The sequence below is a fragment of the Octopus bimaculoides genome, chromosome 5 (assembly GCF_001194135.2).
Source record: "Octopus bimaculoides isolate UCB-OBI-ISO-001 chromosome 5, ASM119413v2, whole genome shotgun sequence".
Classification (NCBI taxonomy): domain Eukaryota; kingdom Metazoa; phylum Mollusca; class Cephalopoda; order Octopoda; family Octopodidae; genus Octopus; species Octopus bimaculoides.
The window spans coordinates 73836036-73837268 of NC_068985.1; the positions used below are offsets into that span (position 1 = coordinate 73836036).

The following is a 1233-nucleotide window of genomic DNA, read 5'->3' on the forward strand; positions in this document are numbered from 1 at the left end:
TATATATATATATATATATATATATATGTATGTATATATATATAAATATGTGTGTGTGTGTTTGTGTGTGTGTGTGTGTGTGTGTATGTGCGTGTGTGTGTGCGTGTGTGCGTATGTGTATATAGTGTCTGTATATTACCCCTTGCACACAAACCAGCACCTATACTCACACAGGAGCAGAAAAACACACATACACATATTTATAAATGTATAAAGAAACATAGACATACCTTGAACAAAACAGTCAACCATTTTGTAGGAAATGATAAAGTGCTACATACTTTTCGACTCACATGTCCTCAAATCAATCATTCTTAAATCTATTATTCTTTGTCGCATTCTATATGTAGCTGACATTTTTTTACATATCCGAAATCAATAAACAACTCTCCCAAAACTCATTTCTTTAAGCATTCATGATACAACACAAGTACATTCACGCATACGAAAACATGAACTTGCATGCAAGTATATATAGATTCTAACAAGAAACAGTTGATCAAACATATTAACTGGCCACTCCCGAACATTCGTATTTTTTGTACAACTCACGCTCTCAAGTAAAATTATGAAAAATATTCGAATTCCTGACATTTATTAATAAAAAGGACATTCTTCAAGTATTTATAAGTCAATATACTCGATAATCCACAATCTTTCAAAACTTCCAGAAAGAATGAAAATGTTAAACTAATATTAGAAGTAATGGCTTCAAATTTTGTCACAAGGCCAGCAAGTGGCAAGACAATTATATCGACCACGCCCTCACTCGTATTCCACTGGAATTCATACCAAACCCTAAAGGATAAACGCAAAGTAGACGTACGCGGGATTTGAAATGAAAGCTGGCGAAATGTTGCTATACCTTTTGCCCGGCGTGCTAATGAATCTGTTGTCTTGCTGCTTTAACAATGTAAGCTGCAACAAATATAAAAAAATAGATTTAGCCAAGTTGTATCTATCTATCTATCTATCTATCTATCTATCTATCTATCTATCTATCTATCTATCTCTCTATCTATCGATGTATGCATGTATATATATGGACACAGACATATGTATATATACACACACATATATGTGTGTGTGTGTGTGTGTGTGTGTGATCAACAGTAAACAACATAAAATGCGAAAATGAATGACTTCAATACGCCAACGAGAGAAACAAATGAGAAAACAGAACAAGTGACATATAAAGAACGACACTTCATATATATATATATATATATATAT

At 32.7% G+C, this 1233-nt stretch overlaps 1 protein-coding gene across 5 annotated transcripts in view; it reads right to left on the reverse strand.

Moving 5' to 3' along the window:
- LOC106869260 (sex peptide receptor) overlaps positions 1-1233 on the reverse strand; it is a 741054-nt gene that overhangs the window by 467262 nt on the left and 272559 nt on the right. The window contains exon 3 of one of the 5 annotated variants that reach the window (XM_052967781.1): positions 866-918. The exons of the other annotated variants lie outside the window; for them this stretch is intronic. The gene's annotated coding sequence lies outside the window, so the exon portion shown is untranslated. The remainder of the gene's footprint in view (positions 1-865; positions 919-1233) is intronic. 5 annotated transcript variants of the gene reach the window in all.